The sequence below is a fragment of the Nycticebus coucang genome, chromosome 12 (assembly GCF_027406575.1).
Source record: "Nycticebus coucang isolate mNycCou1 chromosome 12, mNycCou1.pri, whole genome shotgun sequence".
Taxonomy (NCBI): domain Eukaryota; kingdom Metazoa; phylum Chordata; class Mammalia; order Primates; family Lorisidae; genus Nycticebus; species Nycticebus coucang.
In genome coordinates, this window is record NC_069791.1 from 27,243,179 (window position 1) to 27,267,013 (window position 23,835).

The following is a 23,835-nucleotide window of genomic DNA, read 5'->3' on the forward strand; positions in this document are numbered from 1 at the left end:
AGATCAAACACACTCACTGAACAGTGAAATGGTGAAACGTGCAGTATGTGTCACAGAGCCATTTAAGCAAAGAGGCTTCAGTGTGACGGAGTTGAAAGAAAGGAGAGATTCAGAGAGATAGCCTGTACTGGAGATTATTTCACAGAGGAAGTAGATAAAACTTGATAAGTAGGTTAGATTTAGACAGTTGGGGTGAGGAGAGAATGAGACCTCAAGGGATGGAGAGAATACACATCCAAAGGAAGGCGACACAGTTTGGGCGGCTTGATTTCCACATGCAGGCAACACGAAGCCATGGAGAGCTCCTCCCTGTTCTTATTAGTTGAAAAGAGATTATTTGCTATATAGAAAATACCAGAAAATACACACACACACCCCCTATTGGCTAGATACTAAGAATACACGAGTAGTCACTGCTTTCTGTCCAACTAGAAAATAAATGTGTTATAATACGTTGCATGAAACGTTAGGATGGAAAATGGTACAGAAGCACCTTGGAGGGGCACTTTATACTCACTAGTCAGAAACACTTTTTGCTGCAGGATTAACAAATAAGTCTCTGATATATAAAATGTATACAAAAGGTGAGAAAAAAGGAGTATAAACAGAGTGAAAATTTATTTTAAACAGAAAGAGCAAACAGGGTGAAGGCAACTCAGTGAAAATATGAAGCTGCCATGGATAGAGCTGCTTGGATATGAGGCAAGAGACGAGAAAGGAGAGAAAGACTTGGAGGACACTGCTATAAGACCCCAGTTTCACCTGGGAAGTCCGTGCTAATATTACACATGTATTACACATCAGTTGCCTCAGTAATAAACTTCTGATTGCCCTTTCCTTTTTAAATCTTAACTTAATTATTTTAGTATAAAAACAAAAATCAGAAAAACCTGATCTTGTGTCAAAATTTTGTGTCAAAATTTCATTTTGTGAAACAACTGAATAAGTCTTTGTTGATAGTGTATTTGGTGTCGGTGCTCAACTCTGGGATGAGAAAAAAATGTGTGAAACACATTGTTGGCTTTAAGCCTTAGAAAGAATGGAGGGAGCCCGATGAAAGGTCAACCAGAAAGTCTGATGGAGGAATGGAGGGGGTTGGGTGTGATAATAGGCCTAACTGGACACCCTGATTTCATGTCTGTAGGAATCAGTTTTGCCCTCAGTAAAATGAAGAACTTCAGTAAGATTAGGGATTCCAAGTGCTATAGTTTGAATGTGTTCCCCAAATGTTGTGTGTTAGAAACTTAATCCCCAGATTTATATGTTGATACCATTTGGAGGTGGAGCCTTTGGTAGATACTTGGAATTAGGTAAGGTCATCAGGATGTGGCCCCAGGGTGGACTAGAAGCATTACAATAAGAAGAGCTACCTAAGCTATATGCTCACTCTGTCTCCCCAAGTGGTGCCTCCATAATTCAGCAGGAAGCCCATTACCAGATGCTAGTCATGTTTTTGGACTTCCCAAGAGCATGGCCAGCAATAGAGCTAAATAAACTTCTATTCTCTATAAATTACCCAATCTGTGAGCGCTATTTATTTATAGCAAAAGAAAACAGACTGAGACCCATTTATTCAGGAATTCACAGAGTTGTTCTTTAAAAAAGGGAAAAACAGTTGCAAAGATTTACATAGCATGTATAACTATTTTCATTTTGCATAAGAAAGAGAAATAAGCAAACAAAACAGCAACACGTTGATGTGATCCATTATCACCTGCAATATGAATAAAATGTGTTTCATTGAAAAAGTCATTCCACCATCCTTGTTTTTCTCATTTTACGGTGCACAGTTGAAACTTGGTCTTGCATAGGTACCAGTCCTCTGCCTTGGGTCTGAGAATCCACCACTTTGCCCATCCAGGCTATTCCTTAACATTACCTGGAGAGTTTTATATACAAAAATACCAATGTTCAGCCCCAGACCAGACCAATAACATTCACTTTCTGTAGGCAAGGTCCAGATATCTGCATTTTTTTTTCTTTCTCTCCATATCATTCCAAATATAGCCTGAATCGAAGGAACACTGCTTTTAGCAACCCTGAAGTCCCTTCAAACAATAAGATTCTGGGACATTTATCTTCTTCCAATCTTAGAATATTATACAATAGAAATTTTCTCTTCTTCACATGAAATCTTAGTGGACTTACTTTCACTGGTTCACCTACTCTCTGTCTATGGTTTGGGAAATTAAATCTTTTGGTTTCTAAATAACAACTGATATACTTCCCGTAATAGTATTCACATATTAAATCACAGTTCTTTTATTTCCATAAAGTTCTATATTTTTGGTTTCTACTTGGATAATAATTTTGCCAAGAACTCTCTGTGCAAAGTTGTAATTTATTTCATTTAAATAATTTTGGCTACTAAACACTTCATCCCAACACTCAGAGATAATTACTATGATAAAGACACCATTGGGCATAGAAAGAACAAGTTTAGCTCAGAATTTAAACATTGACCTCTCTTTCCTAATTCGAATGACTTAAAGTGAGGGGATAGGTGAGAGAAAGCCATTTTGTACTGTTGAATAAGCTGGACAGCAGAACATATTTCAAAGTAAGTTATTTTTTTTTGTTTCTGAGTAAGACAAATGCTTTCTTTTCTGTGGGCAGAAGTTTGGCGAATTCATGAAATGATTTTAATTAATAGGCTCATTCATCCAAAAAAATGTGCATTTATCTTCTAATGCAATAAAACATATTATGAGTCTAAGAATTATAATATGCTAATGCCTACTTCTCTTAAAAGAACTAAGCTGTTATTGGAATACTGCTCCTTTTATAATAAAGAGTATGTTATTAATAACAAAATGTTGACAAAATACAAATACAAATCGTGGTATGACCAAGATTTTTCAGGCAGAATAAAAAATGAGATAAAATATTATGACAGTGTTTACAATTGATGTTTAATCTAAATAAACCTATGCTTTTAATTTTCTTATGGTTAAAATGACCATTTTGTTTAGTTTCAGACCTTCTATGTCATTGATTTATAAGTTTCTTTTTTTTATTTTTTTTATTTTTATTTTTGTAGAGACAGAGTCTCACTTTATGGCCCTCGGTAGAGTGCCGTGGCCTCACACAGCTCACAGCAACCTCCAACTCCTGGACTTAGGTGATTCTCTTGCTTCAGCCTCCCAAGTAGCTGGGACTACAGGCGCCTGCCACAACGCCCGGCTATTTTTTGGTTGCAGTTCTGCCGGGGCCGGGTTTGAACCCGCCACCCTCGGTATATGGGGCCAGCGCCTTACTGACTGAGCCACAGGCGCCACCCGATTTATAAGTTTCATCAGGGTTTACATTTCCATCTTATTTACATAGCAATCTGAAGTTTAAAAATCAAATTGAAACAGTTCTTTTTTTTTTTTTTTCCAAAACTTTTATTCAACCTCTCTAAGACACCCAAAATTTCAGGGCACAAAAAGATAAAGAAAAGTTTACTTTGGTTCAGGTTATAAGCCCCACAAATGTCAAAAAACTAAAAGCATCAGTGTATTTGCTGATTACATTTTTAAATAAGTGTGCAAATATCTCTTAGTTATTGTACCAAATCATAACTAATCAGTCCCAATTTTTTAGCTGGTAGAGAATGAAGCCCGAGAAAACATTATTAGCTGGACTTTTCAACCTTTGATACTCAATTTTTTATAGCTATGAATTACCTCATGATTTCACTTCATGATCCCATACACAGATATGTACATACAATTTTTTTTAAAGCTTGTGATATTTTTTCTGTCTATTCTAATCTAATTTTTAAATAATATTAGATTAACTATTTCATTAGCTAATCACAGATTGCCACTTTCAATCGTAAAAACACTGCTTTGAGCTTTATTTTATATCATAATGGTTCTTGGAAAATGACCTAGACCATATTAGTTTGGATTTTCAGTGAAATTTCTTCACAGAATAAAGATTAACACTAGCTTCCTGGCTAAGATTTAAAGCTGCCTTTGGAACAGACACAAGCAGACTATTTTTAGTATTTTGTAAAACTGACGTGAAATATATTTTCCCTTATTTTATTCGTATTATTTTTGAATAGTTCTATAACTTCTGCATAGAGTTGAGTAGTAGGCAAACATGTTTGATTCTTAATGAATTGATACATTTCCTTTCACAGAATAAGAAACTCTTATAATCCTCAATGCTTTACTTTCTCCCCCCACCCCCACCCTTGGTTTCCAGAAAGCTTATATGCATTTTTTGATCTGTTGCAACAGGTTTTCTTAGCATGTAATTCACAGTAATTCTGTGTGGAGGCATGAAGAGCCTCCTTCTATGATGAGGGTCATTGCCAACACTGCCTTGACAAAAGACAGATTAGCAAGAGAAGGGTATAACACATGTATTTAATCAAAGTTGCGTATAACACAGAAGCCTTCTGAAATGAAGACCATAAGACCCAGGAAAAATTACGTGTTTTTACATCTAATGAAAGAAGTGGATGCTGTGGAGAAACACGGCTGGACCAGGAGGGTGTGATTTTATAGTAATATCTGGGGGAAATCCAGCAAGGCCCATCCGTGCAGATTCTCTTGGCCTCTCTACATTCATTTCTTCTTCTGAGTATGGGACAGGATCCCTGTGGAATGAAGGTTTTATGACCCTCTTTTAGGGAAGGTAGGTTAGAGAACAACCTTGCTAGGTTTTATGGTTTGCTTTGAGGGAGAAAAGTTCTAGTTCCTATGATGCACTTCAGGGCAGAGAATTCTGGTTTCTCTAACATGCCTTAGGGGAGAAAGAGGAGATGGAGGAAGGAAAGCAGGCAAGGTTAGGATGCTCTGCCTTCCAATGCCCTCCTTCACTTCAAAGTTCTCTGCATCTCAAGGTGCCGTTCCTTGGAGTATCATTTTCTGAGTTCTGATATCTGCTCAACTCCCATCTCCAAAGCATTATTCAGAGCTTATTGTAATTTATGATTTTAAAAGTGGTCGAGAAATAGTGTACAATGATACATTAAATGAATAAATAGGAGACATTTCAAATTTTGTTCTCAAGATTTTCACCTATTTACACATCTTGGGTAAACTCTACACTAGCTTTACTCACTTACTGCAGAAATGTAGTATTTGCCCAACTTTTCAAAATGTGTATTTAAAAGTTTCACATAAAGCTATGTGTTTTCAAAATTATAATTCAGTTGGATGTTGGGAGATAAAAAGCTCATCAACAACCAATTCCCCCCAAAAGACAAATAAGCAGAGGAACAGCCGAGATTTGATAAGTCAGCATAATATTTTACCCACAATTTTTTTTTTTTTATTGTTGGGGATTCATTGAGGGTACAATAAGCCATGTTACACTGATTGCAATTGTTAGGTAAAGTCCCTCTTGCAATCATGTCTTGCCCCCATAAAGTGTGACACACACCAAGGCCCCACCCACCTCCCTCCGTGCCTCTTTCTTCCCCCCCCATAACCATAATTGTCATTAATTGTCCTCATATCAAAATTGAGTACATAGGATTCATGCTTCTCCATTCTTGTGATGCTTTACTAAGAATAATGTCTTCCACGTCCATCCAGGTTAATACAAAGGATGTAAAGTCTCCATTTTTTTTAATGGCTGAATAGTATTCCATGGTATACATATACCACAGCTTGTTAATCCATTCCTGGGTTGGTGGGCATTTAGGCTGTTTCCACATTTTGGCGATTGTAAATTGAGCTGCAATAAACAGTCTAGTACAAGTGTCCTTATGATAAAAGGATTTCTTTCCTTCTGGGTAGATGCCCAGTAATGGGATTGCAGGATCAAATGGGAGGTCTAGCTTGAGTGCTTTGAGGTTTCTCCATACTTCCTTCCAGAAAGGTTGTACTAGTTTGCAGTCCCACCAGCAGTGTAAAAGTGTTCCCTTCTCTCCACATCCACGCCAGCATCTGCAGTTTTGAGATTTTGTGATGTGGGCTATTCTCACTGGGGTTAGATGATATCTCAGGGTTCTTTTGATTTGCATTTCTCTAATATATGGAGATAATGAACATTTTTTCATGTGTTTGTTAGCCATTCGTCTGTCGTCTTTAGACAAAGTTCTACCCACAATTTTTTTTATATAGCATAAAATGGGCATTAAAAACATTCCTTTCACCACAGGATAGTACTGCTTATGTGGGAACTGGCACACATTTCCTGAGATCGGCTTCCTGTGAAGAATGACACTGGCTTGCTCCTGGCTGCTTTGCAGCTGGAGTGGTCCTAGACCAGTGGTTCTCAACCTGTGGGTCACAATCCCTTTGTAACAATGAAAATACATCGTGGCATTAGGAAGGTTGAGAACCACTTCACACCCACTCCACTTGTGTGGAGAAGCATGACTCCAAAGTCCAATTTCCCACATCTCCTGCACTCCAAGAACTTTGGAGCTTTAGAACTGGATATTGAAATCCTTGCATGCCACGGACAATGGACACTGCCCTGTCTACTGCTGACTACCCCTCACTCTGCTCAGCTTTGTGACAGGCCAAACAATGTCTTGACTCTGCCCAGCTAAGTCTCCGATCATCACAGGCTTGAACCCTCTGTTCTCTTTTGCATTTGCTTAAGACATTTTGAAAATGTGACCCACACTAACATAACCATTCCTAGCCAGGGAGCTCTTGGAAGTCATGTAGTACATGTGTCTTCCTCACTAATAGGTCCCTTCTAAGCCCTCCACATTAAGGCCATTCCAAAGAACTGCATACAAGCCTGGAGATAGAAAAAAGTCTATTCTATACCCAGTCTTTGTCTTGGTTGTTTTATCTCCCCTTTTAACATTCACATCTGCAAAGGTACAGAGATCTGTAAGGTTCCACTTATCTGAAGACTATAAAAACTCTTTTTTCATTTTATGGAATTATACCTTTCATTGAGTAATGTTCTTCTCTGCCTTTAGAGATATCGTCTCATTACTTGTCTGCTAACTATCTTCTTTCCATGCTTCCATCTGTTTTGTTTTGCTTCCTTGATGCCCCAAGGACTCTGACGATCAATCTTCTGGCTACGGTTCCTGAGGAGCATCTTGGGATGTTCCTCTGTTGGCTTTGACCTTGGATACTCTTGTGACATATGACAAAAAGCCAATTGTCAGCATATTTGCCACCCAGAGCATCAAAGCTGTAATTAGATTGGAAAATAGTCATTCTTAGGATACATTTATTATACATCCTTTAAATATTATATTCTTTCTGTCTTGGCTAAAGAAACAAAAGTAATGGGTGATATTTTGAAAATGTTTACTTCTTAAGAATAAAATTAAAAATGTTACTTATGAAACATTGATTCTGAAAAAGATGGGGGTAAGATGACACTAATATAGCTAGTTGAGCTACATTATGTAAAAAGCAAAAATATATGCACTTATGGAATTTGTCTCTAAATCTCTCTCCATACTCTTTGCACCCACCCTTACTTCCCCAGATCTACTTTTACATTCTTAATTCATTTCCTTATTATCTATACTTTTATCTTTGCAATTATTTTTAAGCCAGCCTTTCTTATTTGTTTATCTGCCTATCTAAACATAAATCTCACTGATTCCAAATGGATACTTCTGTAATTTCTTCATCTATTTTCATATTCTGTGTGGATGAAGTATCTAAAAGATAATCTAGAGAGCAGGAACCATATTGTTAATGACCACAGGGCTTGTCCCCTCTCCTTTTATAACTCCTGAGCATGGCGGGCACTGCTCATCCTGCCCCACTTAGTCACAGAGGTCTGGGAGTGAAGCTTCCTAAATCATGACAGACTGTTGATAATGCACATGGACAAGACATGGAAAAAAAAAAAAAAAACAACAACAGACAAATCTGAGTAAAGGAATCTCTTCCTACGGTTATACATGACCTTTCTTTCATGGAATGATGGGTGAAACTTTGAACTGAGAAGCTATTGAAACAAAAACTCAGGGACAAATCTAAGAATATTGAATTAACCATTTCCTTCCTTTGATGAAATTTAAGTTTTTTAAAAAGTAGCTCATAACCTTCAATGAAGAGAATTCACCTATTGCATGATCTGGAAGCCTACGCAGAGGAAGAATAAAGAGACAGGTCAACACAGGGAAGACTAGGCTCACTGTGTATATCCACTGCTTAGCAGACTGTGGTATCAGTCCCCTGGGGAACTGGAAGGTGAGTGGCAAACAATAACCAGAGACAGAAGACAGTGATTGTAAAAAGAACAGAGATGAGGCTAGAGGAGGAAAGAGAAGTCTATAAAACAATAAATGGGACCTGATAAAACTAGAAAGCTTCTGCACAGCCCAGGGCACATCAAAAGGGCAAATCAACAACCCAGAGGATGGGAGAAAGTATTTGTATGCTATATATCTGAAAAAGGACTGATAACAAGAATCTACAAAGAACTCAAATCAGCAAAAACCAACCAAACAACCCCATTAAAAAAGTAGGCAAAAGACATGAACAGAAACCTTTTCAAATGAAGATAGACTAATGCAATGGCTGAAAAACACATGAAAATATGCTCAATAGCTTTGATCATTAGGGAAATGCACATCAAAACCACATTAAGATGTCACCTAACTCTAATGAGAATGGCTTGTATTAAATAGTCCCCAAACAACAGATATTGGCCTTATACAGAGAGAAATGAATTCTTATACACTTTTGGTGGAACTGCAAACTAGTACAACTTCTATGGCAAGTTGTATGGAGACATCTGAAAGACCTACTATTAGATCCAGCAATTCACTGATGGGTAGATACCTAAAGGAAAAAAAGGTCATTTTAGTAAAAAGATACCTACGCTTGAAAGTTCATAGCAGCTTAGTTCACAATTGCAGAGATGTGGAAACAACCCAAGTGCCTACCAATACATGAGTGGATTCATAAAATGTGGTATAGGTATACCAGGGAGTACTAGTTAGCCATTAAAAATGGTGATTTAATATCTTCTGGACAGAAATGAAAACCATTCTACTAAATGAAACATCACAAGAATAGAGAAACAAAAACATGTACAAATTAGAATTAATTGAACTGAAAACCATTCTTCTAAATGAAACATCATAAAAAACAAAACATATACAAATTACAATTAATCGATTAACACTTAAGTGCTCATACAGAAGTAAATATCATTGAAAATCAATCTGGGGGGAGAGGGAAGGAAGGAATCGGTACATTACACACTATCTGGGTAATGGGCACACTTATAACTTTGACTCCATCTGTACAAAAACAAAGTATGTCAACAAAACATGCATACCCCCTAATATGCAGAAATTTTTAAAAGAAGAAATAGAAGACATACGGAGAATTCTGCAAAGAGAAAGGGCTCAGGCAGAGAGCATTGTACCCAGCTCTGGAGAGTTCTTCCCTCTCAAAACAAAGGAGAGAGAACCAGGGCATCTCAGGTTATCCTGTCAAAATCAAAAGAGTGCAAAGATTCTGACCTAGCTATTTCATTTCTAAGAAATATTTCTACGGCTATTTTTGTGTAAGAAAACAAATACATACAAACAAAATGTTTTTTGCAGCATTTCTTAACAAGAAGGATACTCTAGTATTGAAATACTGGTTAAAATGACTTTAAGATTCTGAAGAAGAAAATAAGCTGCAAAAATTTCAGTCATTCTATGAAAATAATTAAGGAAATCAAATTTTAATTTTATGTCTTTAGTAGTTCCAAATATCAGAAACCCTCTATGAATAATTATTGGACATATGTGACATGCTCCACAAAGTTAATTTAGTTACAAAAGTGATGTAACAAAAGTCTCTTTATATGCTAGGAAGATGGCTTTATTTAAATCATGTTTCCTCTACTAGTCTGTAAGGTCTTCATAACTTCTATAGATACACTAAACGTAGTCCAGTATCTGACACGTAATGACAGAAAGTAACTATGTGATTTATTACTTATTCAAAGAATTCAGTTCATCAAAATGTACATTCGGGTAAAATTATCTCTCTTGACTCCTTTCCCTTGTTAAAGAGTGAAACCCTTATACATTTCCTACTTCCCCACTGACAGTTGAATTGAACATTTTGCAAAGATTGCAGTTTCATTTTGTTCCTGCCAGTTTTATAGACAGATAACAAAGGAATATACGAACTGTTAACACAATATTTTACAACACTTTCAACTTCTAGTTCAAAGAACAATTTCTTTTCAAATAACAAGGAAATAAAATAATGCAACAATCTTTAGATGAGATGTAATGAATTTTAAAGTTGTGATTGTATATTCATAATTCAGGTAAACACATATGCAAAAGAATCTACTGAAACTATTTTAACACATTTGTTTTCCTCTCCATTCAAAACCCACTGTTTAAGCCATTGAACCTGTAACAATTTGGCTTTCTTATTATACATGTTGCTGTTCAAGTGCTGCTGGAAATCAGTAAAGAAACCATCTAGTCTTTTCTAGAGACTAACAAAGCAGTCTTTGAGTTGCCTTTATAAGGGTGATTCAGGAAATGAAAACAAATATGATACAACATTTTCTAAATTATATACCTTTTTTCACTTTCCTGTCCTTGCTGTAATGAATCTAATGAATCTAAGTCAGGATATGGAGGGCATTCTTGTCTTCTTTTTATTCAAACAATTTTTATAAATATTTCACTCAAGGTTCACTGTAGATTTCCTTTCTGCAACGTTTGTATGTGTGCATGTATAAGATTATATAGGTAATATAGGGAGGAAGCATAAAATAATATATGTACAAATTCTCAGAATTAAAGAATATGTAAAGTTTTCTATGAACAAAATCAATACGCATAGCCAATTTTTTTCTATATAATTGTAACAAGTAGACAGTGAACTTGTAAAAGGTTACAATTTACAATGGCATCAAGACTATTTAGTGCCTAGTAGCAGAAAAGGTTTAAGAATTTTACTGCAAAAATCATGAAACTTTAGGAAAAGACATTAATAAAGACATAAGCACATAAATACACCATTCTCATGGATTGGAATATATTTCAAAGACAGCAAAACAACACAAATTATTGAAGATACTCAATGCAATCCAGTCTAAACTCTAAAATGTTTTGGTGGGGAGGATGGAACTTGACAAATACTCTAAAATTTAAATGGAATGGAAGACATCCAAAAATACATATGAAATTATTGATGGAAAATAACAAGGTGGAAGGACTTGCCTTAACAAAGATCAACATTTGGTATTAATACTACAAATTCAAGTGAATATGGTTTTGGTCTGGGTTAGGAAAACAATCCAACAGAACATAATTGAGAGCATATCAATGTAATGAAATCTCTAATAATGGTAGGAACAAGATAGATGTTTCTGAAATTGCTGTTGGAACAATTGCATAACCATGGTGAAGAAAGAAAATGAAATTGTGTCCTTCCTTCAGATTAAAGGAAACAGACCAGGGAAGCCTGTGGCAAGAAAAGATTGAAGAGGCTGACGACCTGTGGCTATGCTGGTGTCTCTGTGTAGGAGACATCTGAGACAAAAAGAAACACCTTGGTGAAAAGGGTATGGGGGAAGGATTGGTCTCTTGTTAAAAAGCATGAGAGCACGAGAGACAGATATTATTGCTTGGTAGTCTCCACACCTGTGGTACAAATAGCCATGGGACCATGTCTATAAAAAGCCTTGGGAGAAGTTAGTCAGGGCTGCTCCTACTAAGACTGACTGCTGCACCTGTGGGGCGCTCTGGTGCCTTGGACCTAACCAAGCCAACAGGCTCCCCGGCCACCCAGGGGGAAGCGATACTCAGAGCAAGCGGGGATAGTAGTCCACATCCTGGCAGTTTAATGGGCCAGGCCAGAGACCTGGCGTCCCAGCTCTGACAAGTGACAACGAAAGTGGGATGGTGGATGTGGACCGGAGGGGAAATAAGCTTATAGCAAACAAAAGACAGGCAATATAAGAAGGAGAGCAAAAATAAGAAAAAGAGGCCCCATGATCATATCAATGTACACAGCTATGATTTAATAAAAAAAAAAAGAAAAAGAGAAAGGAGATGTAAGAAGGAAAAGAAAATAAGAACATGTAGCAAACAAAAGCCGGTAGCAGCAAGAATAAATATATAAGAAAAGATTCGGCAAGAGATAGTGCCTTTAGCAAACAAAAGCTTTTCAAGCAAAAGTCTTTAGCAAAACAAAAGAATATATAAGAAGAAATCTAAGATTCAGATATAAGTAGAAAGCTGTTCACAAACAAAAGAAAGAGAGCAGAGAGATACAAGAAGATTTGGGAATAAGTAAAGCCTTTGAGCAAAAAGAAGCCTTCAGCAAACAAAAGAAAGAGGAGAAATATATAAGAAAAGAAAGGGACAGAGAAGGCTAAGACTAGAGGTGAGAGAAGCCTTTGGCAAATAAAAACAGCAAGGGGAAGGAGAAATATGTAGGTTGTAAAAGGAAAAAGAAAAGATTCGAGAAGTTTGGGGGAAAAAGGGAAGAAATACAAGAGGTAAAAGAAAAAAGAGAAAGATAAGATATGAGAAGTTTGGGAAACAAAAGGGAAGAAATATAAGTAACGGGAAAAAGAAAAGAGATGAGAAGTTTGGGAACTAATATAAGAAGTAAAAGGAAAAGATAGTAAAAAAGAGAAAACAGGTACGTTACTCAAAGTAAGTGGACCTCTGGCAAATAGTAAAGAATAAATCAAAGGGGTTGAAAAAAGATAAATGTAAGTTTAAGATAAGCAGTTTGGAAAGAAGATAAATGTAAGAAAGGGATAAGAAGGTAGAGAACAGGTTGTAAGAATTTATCAGGGAAAGAACCTTTAACTGCCTTCCCCGTATCATTGCCCATCATCAGCAGGAAGCAGTTTAGAATGGTCGTGGACCCTGACCCTTTAAGGCAGTCCAAAGGTTCTATTTGGGGGGAAAAAAAGAGGCAGGACAGAAAAATCTTCCACAAAAGACAGAAACAGAAGAGAGGAGGGGCAAGATGGTTGACTGGATGCAGCCTCCAACATAGGCTCCTGTCCAGACAGAAGGATAATGTCCAGAGGGTATCCAATTGAGCTGAAGACAGGAAGCCCAGCTGAGAGAGAAGAGAGATAACTACAGGTCACCCTTGCTGAGGCAAGCTACAATTCCAAGACAACAATGTCCATGTACAAAACTCAACGGAAAGGAAAAATGCCCGACCCCTCCCCCAAGAAAGCTGCAGGTTCTTTTTTTCCTTTTCCTTTTGCTCCTCATTTGCTCCTATGGGATTTCTACAGGCAAGTAGTAAACTAAACATCTCTTGTCTCAACCCACAGGTGAGAGCAGTAAGAAGTAGGGACTACTTCCTCCAGAGGGACCCTGCAGTGACTCTGAACATTCTCTTACCAGGCAGAAAAATTGAACTTACATTTTCCCTGCCTTTCTGAACTTTCAGTCCATCCTTCCCCCGAAACTGGATAAACCAGATCCCTAACACATGCAGAGACTGAGGGAGGAAGCTCATGAGCAGCGCTCCCCCCACCCCCCACAGTCTGCCTGACTGAGTACCCTGCCCCCTGCCTGGTTGGTCCCCTGCTCCCTCCCTGCCTCTGTGCCGCACCCCGCCCACCTGGAGACCACGAGGCCATGCTGCACCCCACCCGCCCAGACCGCCGAGGTCGAGCACCACACCCCATCCATCTGGAGACCACTGACGCTGTGCGCCGCGCCTGCCCTACCTCCATGCCAGGCCCCTGCCTGACCAGAATTGCCAGTGGAGTAGTGTTCTTGCTGAAGTCACTGGGCACTAGATACTGCCAGAATCCGTGCAGTGTACCCTGCCCTGCTGCCAGATCAGTGTGCAGCACTCTTCCAGAGCTGCTCCTACAGCCAGAATTCTCTGGCTTTGGCAGTGGTAGTGGAACTCTGCAGGGGCACTTCCCACAAAGATCCAGCAACAATAGAGTGATCACACTGGGGTCTAATCTTGGAGAAACACCGCCCCCCCCCCAAACTCTGTGCACTGCCAGAGGAAACCAGAAGTCACTCTATAGGGATACTGGTGCTGCCGAGTGACAGGGACAAAGGTGTGGTGGCTGAGGGAGATAAGCATTTGCAGGCCTGGTACCCCCAGGATTAGACTGAGCCCAAGTGGAACACTCACCAGTGGAAATTGAACACCCAAGGCAGGCAGGCCTCAGTTCCCCCAGCTGGCTGGTAGCCAAGGGCAGTGGCTGGGCCTTGGGGGCATTGACTTTCCTTTGACTCTGACAGGTGCTAAGCCCTGGCATTTCACATTATTGGAGGAAACAGGACTGCAGTCCTGCAAGGTCACCAGTGATTAAGCGTGAAAAAGGAACACAGTGGAGAAAGAGACTCAGCCCCCTGGTCCTACTGTGCTACCGGGCAGGCCTGTCTGACTCCGTAGAGCACCAGAGAGAGCCAAATCTGAGCAGCCAGTAGACCTCTGCTATCTAGCTGCTGGAGACCTTTCAAACTCTCCCACCTGAGAGTTTGTACTGACAGGGTCAATTGGTTCAGAACCCCTAACTTGGGACAATCACCCAAGGACCCTCTAGGGGGATACCCTGGTTGTGTAGTAACAGGAAGGGTCGATTTTCCCATTCCAGTTGTTGTCTGGGGAGGTAGGGTTTCTTAATTGCTTGAATTTCTTCACAGCTAAGACTTCACCAGAATCACTGATCCACTAGGATTGGACAAGAACCAGTTGAATACAAGACTGAACCACCTAACCCCACCACACCAAGCAGGTTTTCCCAGCCTCAGACTGTAATATTGTACAGGTCCTTTGCAAAGCTAAAGGAGAAAAAGCTGCAGTCCTCAGTCCAACATCCTTAACAAAGGGCTGGTTAACCACAACCCCATGAAACCCCAATCCAATCTCACCTTACCAGACCACCTAGCCAACAGTGAAAAACAATCATGAGGCAGAATCAGTGGAAAAACTCGGGCAACATGAACAATCAGAGTAGATCAACTTCCCCAAGAAACGATAAAGCAGATAGAGCTCAAGATCCTATTCTCAAACAAATGGCTGAGATGACAGAAATCAAGGTCAGAATTTGGACAGCAAATAGGATCAATGAAATGGAGGAAATGATGAAATTAGAATTTAAAGCAGAAATTCAAAAGATGTCTCAAGAACTTAACAAATTTAAAGACAAAATGACCAAAGATTTTGTCACATTAAAGCAAGAATTTGCAGCCCTCAAAGATCTAAAAAATACAGTAGAATCCCTCAGTAACAGAATGGAGTAGGTAGAAGAAAGAATCTCCAATATTGAAGACAAAGCTTTTGAACACTCCCAAACACTCAAAGAGGAAAAAAAGTGGAGAACAAAAATGGATCATTCTCTCAGAGAGCTCTGGGATAATTCAAAGAGGTCTAATATTCGCCTTATAGGAATACCTAAAAGTGCTGCAAAGGATACAGATGCTTTGCTTCATGAAATAATTAAAGAGAATTTTCCAGACATGCCCAGAGATTCTGAAATTCAGATAGCAGACAGTTTCAGAACACTGGCATAACTCAACCTGAATAAAAATTCTCATAGACACATTATAATTAATTTCGCTAAAGTTAATATGAAGGAGAAAATTCTGAAAGCTGTAAGACATAAGGAAACCATTACATACAAGGGGAAGGGCATTAGAATGACTGCGGATCTCTCCACTGAAACCTTTCAAGCTAGAAAAGGGTGGTCATCAACCTTTAATCTGCTTAAACAAAATAACTTTCAACCCAGGATCCTGTATCCAGCTAAATTGAGTTTCATCTATGATGGAGAAATTAAATACTTTAATGACATTCACATGTTGAAGAAATTTGCCATAACTAAACCAGCTCTTCAGGAAATTCTCAGACCTATTCTCCATAATGAACAACACAATCGTCCACCACCAAAGTAAAATCACTCAGAAAATTTCGATTAAATTGTAACTTCCATAGTGGCAAAAGAATTAAAAACTGTCACTGGACTTTCAAAAAACTCGATACCCAAAACTCTGTTGGGTTTATCATTACTCTCAATTAAAGTGAATGGCTTAAATTGCCCTCTAAAGAGACACAGGTTGGCTGACTGGATACAAAAACTCAGGCCAGACATCTGCTGCATTTAAGAATCTCACCTTACCTTAAAAGATAAACATAGACTCAGGGTGAAGGGATGGTCATCTATAATTCAGGCAAATGGAAATCAGAAAAAAGCAGGTATTACAATTTTATTCGCAGATACAATAGGCTTTAAACCAAACAAAGTAAGAAAAGACAATGATGGTCACTTCTTATTTGTTAAGAGCAACACTCAACATGATGAGATTTCAATTATCAACATCTATGCACCCAACCAGAATGCCCCTCAATTTATAAGGGAAACTCTAACTGACCTGAGCAATTTGATTTCCCCCAGCACCATAATGATTGGAGACTTTAACACTCCTCTGGCAGTGTTGGATAGATCCTCAAAAAAGAAGCTAAGCAAAGAAATTTTAGAATTAAACTTAACCATTCAACATTTGCATCTAATAGACATCTATAGAACATTTCATCCTAACAAAACCAAATACACATTCTTTTCATCAGCCCATGGATCATCCTCCAAAATTGATCACATCTTAGGACACAAGTCTAACCTCAGCAAATTTAAAAGAATAGAAATCATTCCTTGTATTTTCTTGGACCACCACGGAATAAAAGTTGAACTCAGTAACAACAGGAATCTCCACAAGCATACAAAAACATGGAAACTAAATAACCTCCTGCTGAATGATAGCTGGGTCACAGAAGACATTAAGAAGGAAATTACCAAATTTTTGGAACAAAACAATAATGAAGAAACGAACTATTAGAACCTCTGGGATACAGCAAAGGCAGTCCTAAGAGGAAAATTTATAGCATTGAAAGCCTTCCTCAAGAGAACGGAAAGAGAGGAAGTCAATAACTTAATGGGTCATTCTCAAGCAACTAGAAAAGGAAGAACTTCCCAACCCTAAACCCTTAAGAAGAAAAGAAATAACTAAAATTAATGCAGAACTTAATGAAATTGAAAACAAAAGAATCATACAACAGATCAACCAATCAAAGAGTTGGTTTTTTGAAAAGGTCAATAAAATAGATAAACTGTTGACTAACCTAACCAGAAGTAGAAGAGTAAAATCCCTAATTTCATCAATCAGAAATTATAAAGGCCAAATAACAATGGACTCCTCAGAAACGCAGCAAATCCTTAATGAATAAAACATGAAACTCTAGTCTCAGAAGTATGAAAATCTGAAGGAAATAGATCAATACTTGGAAACATGTCACCCTCCCAGACTTAGCCAGGAAGAAGTGGAAATGTTGAACAAGCCTATAACAAGCTCTGAAATAGCATCAACTATAAGAAATCTCCCCAAAAAGAAAAGCCTGGGACCAGATGGCTTCACATCAGAATTCTACCAAACCTTTAAAGAGGAACTAGTACCTATATTACTTAATCTTTTCCAAAACATAGAAAAGGAAGGAATATTCCCAACTCATTCAATGAAGCAAATATCACATTGATACCCAAACCAGGAAAAGACCCAACAAGAAAAGAAAATGATCTCTAATGAATATTGATGCAAAAAATATTCAATAAGATCCTAGCGAACAGAATTTAACAACACATCAAACAAATTATACACCACAACCAGGTGGCTTTCATCCCAGGGTTCCAAGGATGGTTCAATATACGTAAATCCATAAATATAATACATCACATAAACAAATTAAAAAACAAAGACCATATGATTCTCTCAATTGATGCAGAGAAAGCTTTTGGCAATATCTAGCATCCATTCTTGACAGAATGCTTAAGAAAATAGGTATAGAAGAAACATTTCTTAAACTATAGAGGCCATCTACAGCAAACCCACAGCCCATATCATAGTGAATGGAGTAAAATTGAAATCATTTCCACTCAGATCAGGAACCAGGCAAAGATGCCCACTGTCTCCACTGCTTTTTAACATTGTAATGGAAGTCTTAGCCACTGCAGTCAGGCAAGAGAAGGCAATCAAGGGGTTCCAAATAGGACCAGAGGAGATTAAATTGTCACTCTTCGCAGACAATATGATTATATATCTGGAAACCCCCAGGGAATCAACTACAAAACTCTTAGAAGTGCTCAAGGAATATAGTAACGTCTCAGGATACAAAATTAACACTCATAAATCTGTAGCCTTTATATATACCAACAATAGTTAAGGGGAAAAAACAATCAAAGATTCTATTCCCTTTACAATAGTGCCAAAGAAGATGAAATATCTGGGAGTGTATCTAACTAAAGATGTGAAAGATCTCTATGAAGAGAACTATGAAACTCTGAGAAAAGAAATAGCTGAAGATGTTAATAAATGGAAAAATATAGCATGCTCATGGCTGGGAAGAATCAACATTGTTAAAATGTCTATACTACCTAAAGGAATTTACAGATTTAACACAATCCCTATTAAAACACCTCTCTCATATTTTAAAGACCTGGAAAAATTAGTACTTCATTTTATGTGGAAACAGAAAAAAACCTCAAGTAGCCAGGACATTACTTAGAAATAAAAACAAATCGGGAGGACTCACGCTTCCAGACTTCAGACTATATTATAAATTGATAGTGATCAAAACAGCATGGTACTGGCACAAAAATAGAGAGGTAGATGTATGGAACAGAATTGAAGACCAAGAGGTAAACCCAGACACTTATCATCATTTGATTTTTGATAAGCCCATTAAAAATATAAATTGGGAAAATGATTCCCTATTCAATAAATGGTGCTGGATGAATTGGCTGGCAATTTGTAGAAGACTGAAAATGGACCCACACCTTTCTCCTCTAACAAAAATTGACTCTCACTGGTTAAAGGACTTAAACTTAAGACATGAAACTAAATATTCTTAGAGAGGGTGCAGGGGAAACACTTGAGAAAATTGGCCTGGGAGAATACTTCATGAGGAAGACACCCCAGGCTATTGAAGCAACATCAAAAATACATTACTGGGCTCTATCATATTACAAAGCTTCTGCACTGCCAAGAACACCTAAGTAAAGCAAATAGACAGCCCTCAGAATGGGAGAGGATTTTTGCAATTTATACTACCAACGAAGGTCTAATAACCAGAATCCACAGAGAACTCAAACTTATTACTAAGCAAAAAACAAGTCATCCCATTTCATTGTGGGCAAGAGACATGAACAGAAGCTTCTCTGAAGAAGATAGGCGCATGGCCTACAGACACATGAAAAAATGCTCATCATCTTTAATCATCAGAGAAATGCAAACCAAAACTACTCTGAGATACCATCTAACTCCAATAAAAGTAGTTCACATCACAAAATCCCAAAACAACAGATGTTGGCGTGGATGTGGAGAAAAGGGAACACTTCTGCACTGCTGGTAGGAATGCAAGATAGTACTTCCTTTTGGAAGGAAGTTTGGAGAACACTCAGGGATCTAAATGTAGACCTGCCATTTGATCCTGTAATTCCTCTTCTAGTTGTATACCCAAAGGGCCAAAAATCATTTGGCAATAAAGATATTTGACCAGATTGTTTATTGCAGCTCAATTCATAATTTCCAAGTCATGGAAGAAGCCCAAGTGCCCATTGACCCATGAATGGATTAATAAATTGTGGTATATGTATACCATGGAACATTATGCAGCAGTAAAAAAAAAATGGAGACTTTACTTCCTTTATGTTTACATGTATGGAGCTGGAAAATATTCTTCTTAGCAAAGTATCTCAGGAATGGAAAAAAAAGTATCCAATGTACTCAGTACTACTGTGAAACCAATTTATAATAACTCACACTTGCTTATGAAAAATGAGACACAACTTTAGGCTATGATGAAGGAGGAAAGGGGAGGGGGTGGGAGGGATAAGTAGGGAGTAGGAGGGGGACCACAAGTATGGAGCACATTGCAAGTACAAGTTGGTTCTATCATGTGTATAACACAAATGTCCTAAAGCTATAATTGGGTAAATGAAGTGAAAGCTATGCTGATTAGTATGATGTAAGCACTCCAATTTGTACAAATAATCAACTCACTGAAATGGGCATAAATGAATTTATGATCTATGTACAAAAGACTTAATAAAAAATAATAAAGAAAGAAAGAAGAGACAGAATAAGGCGGAAAAAAGAAAGGTAGAACAGACAAAAAAGGCAGATCGGTGTGCTATCATCGTGATTCATATGGAAGGCCAGTTGAATAATGCCCCAGTTAAAAATATCTTGAGCTACAGAAAAGGGAATATGTAGGAGACACTTGAGACAAAAAGAAACACCTTGGTAAAAAGGGTATGGGGGAGGGATTGGGCTCTCGTTAAAAAGCACAAGAGCACGAGAGAGACAGACATTATTGCTTGGCAGTCTCCACACCTGTGGTACAAATAGCCACGGGAGCACGTCTATAAAAAGCCTCAGGAGAAGTTAGTTGGGGCTGCTCCTACTAAGACTGACTGCTGCACCTGTAAGACGCTCGGGTGTCTTGGACCTGACTGAGCCAACAGGCTCCCCAGCCACCCAGGGGGGAAGCGATGCTCAGAGCAAGCGGGGGTAGTAGTCCACGTCCTGGCAGTTTAATGGGCTGGGGCTGGAGACCTGGCATCCCACTTTAGCTGCAATTTTATGGACATTATTGTGGCTACTGAAGGAACTTAAAGCCCTCAGTGAAAGTGGTCCCCATATTCTGCTTGTGATGAAACAGTCAGACCCTCTGCCTCTATTGGGCCCTGTCCCCAGTGCTGGCTTCATCCACCTCCCCCAACCCATTACTTCTGTGCTGCCTGACCAGAGAGAGAGTGGCCACAGCCTCCTGGCTTCACGGAGGAAAAGATGCAATTACAATGTCTGGGGCTCACTCCTGGCTCTCCACTAGTCATAGCTAATAAAGCAGTAAGATGGAATAAGAAATACTCAGGTCACATAGAGGTAAAAGAAAGGAAAAATAGCAACAAAGAATAAATGGGGCAAATACAAAAGAAACCTCAAGATGATAGATTTAAATCCAAACATAATAGTGACAGTAAATGTAAATTGTCAAAACACTCTAAATGGGAGAAATCATTAGTTTGTGCTCAAAGAAAAAGTTGACAACAAACTTAAACACCTATCTATATGCTATACAAAAGAAACATTTTAATATAAAGACATAAATAGGCTAAAACTTTAAGTATGGAAGAAGATATGGCATGCTAATTTTAAAAGAAATCTGGCAGGCCAGTATTAATATCAGACAAGAAGTCCTGTGAATTCCAAACAGAATAAACCAAAGGGAACACACCAAGGCATGACATAAGCAAATCACTGAAAAAACTGATCATTAAATAACATCTCACAAGGAGCCAGAGAAAAGAGCCACATTATCTATGGGTAATGAGTAAAGAGTATAAGGCTTACTGCTCTTCGTCAGAAATAATGAGAGCCAGAAGATACTTTTTACCAACAACAGCCATTAAAATGCTAACAGACATAACTAAAAATCAACCTGGAATCGTATAACAGGAAGACTATGTCTAAAATCAGGTGAAATAAAGGTATTTTAAATAATAAAGAACTAACATAACACACAGGCTTGCACTCCAAGTATATTAAATTCTTCAGGCTGACAAAATGAGATCCAACTTCAGATTGGGAAGGAAAAAATGAGAGTGGAAATAAAGGAAACAGACAACTGAAAAACAGTAGAGAAAATTTTAAAAACAATGTAAGCTTTTACAGAAAGTAGTTATCTCTGGATTAGATTTCTAATCAGCATGTGTACATACCCCGTTTCCCCGAAAATAAGACATCCTCCTCTGAAAATAAGACCTAATTACAGGAAAGATAAGACGTCCCCTGAAAATAAGACCTAGCGCCTCTTTGGGAGCACACCTTAAAATAAGACACCGTCTTATTTTCAGGGAAACAGGGTAGTAGTTAGTGTTTAATCTTAATACTGTATACATAGTGAGTAAACGGTTGGTCATTGTATTCTTTCTTTATACTATTTTAAATATTTTATAACTTAATGTACTAGTAAAAGAGGTAAAAGAAGAGAGAAAGATTGTTAAGTCAGTAAAATGGCTATGTACAAAAAGAACAAGGGGACTTTAAAAATAACAAAATATTTTACAAATTGAGGTATAATGATTAAGATTTAAAACAATGGTCCTTGCAACATGATAAACAGAAGTAAATATTAGCATGTTGATCATTAAGCATAAGAAATTCCTTTCATTCCGTATAAAAATGAACAAGTGAAAAACATGGAAATTGAAAATATGTGGAAAATGAAAAAATGTTTTACATAAAAGTTCCAGAAAAATAGTAGACAATAGTTCAAAAGAGGAATTTGATATAACAGTTGAAATTATTTTTATATTAAGATGAATACTCAAATGAAAAAGCATCTCAATGTCTGATTTGCATTTCATACTTAGATATATTTTAGCACACTCTAATGCCAAAAAATTCAGATCTTTCCAACCCCAAAACAATTTAAATAATAATTAATAATAATAATTGCCTACAAAGGACTAAATGACCTTATTTAAGGGATACTAAAGAATCAAGTATTCCAAACCTAGAAGAACAATATATGGAAAACACTTTAATCTTTGAATTAATGAACATCTCAAATTTATTTACCACGAAATATGATGATGTCTTTTGAAGGTGTAATGTCTATGATGTTGTGTTTTTGAAGTGATTTAGCATCTTCAAAAGAAGCCATATTGGTTACAAAGTAGCAAAAGAGAGAAATCTTAACAGTCTTATCTTTCCTTTGTATGTGAATAAAATTAATTAAAAAGGTATTTTAAAATTTTATATAGAATATTACGATTTATATTTTGCATATACGTAGAATATCTTCAAGGTACTCAGGACACTTTCCTCCACCTGATAGCAATTCTCACATAAGCCTTTTTTTCTTTCATAAAAAAAACATTTTACTAGTGAAATACAACTAACATGAGAAAATAAGTAAATTGATTTCTTATGGTTATAGAAATATTACTATTTTAAAAGAAAATTAGTAGGATGGTTTCTTTTTTTTTTTGTAGAGACAGAGTCTCACTGTACCACCCTCGGTAGAGTGCCGGGGCATTACACGGCTCACAGCAACCTCTAACTCTTGGGCTTATGCGATTCTCTTGCCTCAGCCTCCCGAGTAGCTGGGACTACAGGCGCCTGCCACAATGCCTGGCTATTTTTTTTTTTTATTGTTGGGGATTCATTGAGGGTACAATAAGCCAGGTTACACTGATTGCAATTGTTAGGTAAAGTCCCTCTTGCAGTCATGTCTTGCCCCCATAAAGTGTGACACACACCAAGGCTCCACCCCCTCCCTCCTTCCCTCTTTCTGTTCCCCTCCCATAACCATAATTGTCATTAATTGTCCTCATATCAAAATTGAGTACATAGGATTCATGCTTCTCCATTCTTGTGATGCTTTACTAAGAATAATGTCTTCCACTTCCATCCAGGTTAATACGAAGGATGTAAAGTCTCCATTCTTTTTAATGGCTGAATAGTATTCCATGGTATACATATACCACAGCTTGTTAATCCATTCCTGGGTTGGTGGGCATTTAGGCTGTTTCCACATTTTGGTGATTGTAAATTGAGCTGCAATAAACAGTCTAGTACAAGTGTCCTTATGATAAAAGGATTTTTTTCCTTCTGGGTAGATGCCCAGTAATGGGATTGCAGGATCAAATGGGAGGTCTAGCTTGAGTGCTTTGAGGTTTCTCTATACTTCCTTCCAGAAAGGTTGTACTAGTTTTCAGTCCCACCAGCAGTGGGGCCGGGGCTGGGTTTGAACCCGCCACCCTCGGCATATGGGGCCGGCGCCCTACTCACTGAGCCACAGGCGCTGCCCAGTAGGATGGTTTCTTTGAAGAAATTTCTAGATCTTTCATGTGATGGACATTTGGGAAATG